A 377-nucleotide genomic window follows, 5' to 3' on the forward strand; every position below is an offset into this window, starting at 1 on the left:
GGTGGGCGGGCAGACTAGCCATGCCACTAGGAGGCCTGGTCCGGTCTAATTGAGGGTCAGGCCACTCGCTGGGCCAAGGAGCTGGCTCTCGGGATGGTGGTGGGGGCCAGACTCCCTGAGCTGCCGGCAGGAAGTGGGGCCAGCCCGCCCAGCCCCTGGAGACTGGAGTGGTCAGCGTATCAGGGCCTGGCCACATGCCCTCCAGGTCTTGATGTGAAGACAGCTGAGCTTGGTCCCCTGTGCCCTGAAAACTCCGGCCTAGCGCCTTGCAGGTCCAGCCGCAGCCGACAGACCGCTAGCATTCCCCCGTTAGGCCCCGCCCCTGGCTGCTAGGCCCTCCTCGCCACCCCCTTGGCCTGCCCCCGACCCCGGGGTTG

Source organism: Carlito syrichta, unplaced genomic scaffold (genome assembly GCF_000164805.1).
Source record: "Carlito syrichta isolate Samal-C Ts95f unplaced genomic scaffold, Tarsius_syrichta-2.0.1 Scaffold135771, whole genome shotgun sequence".
NCBI lineage: Eukaryota > Metazoa > Chordata > Mammalia > Primates > Tarsiidae > Carlito > Carlito syrichta.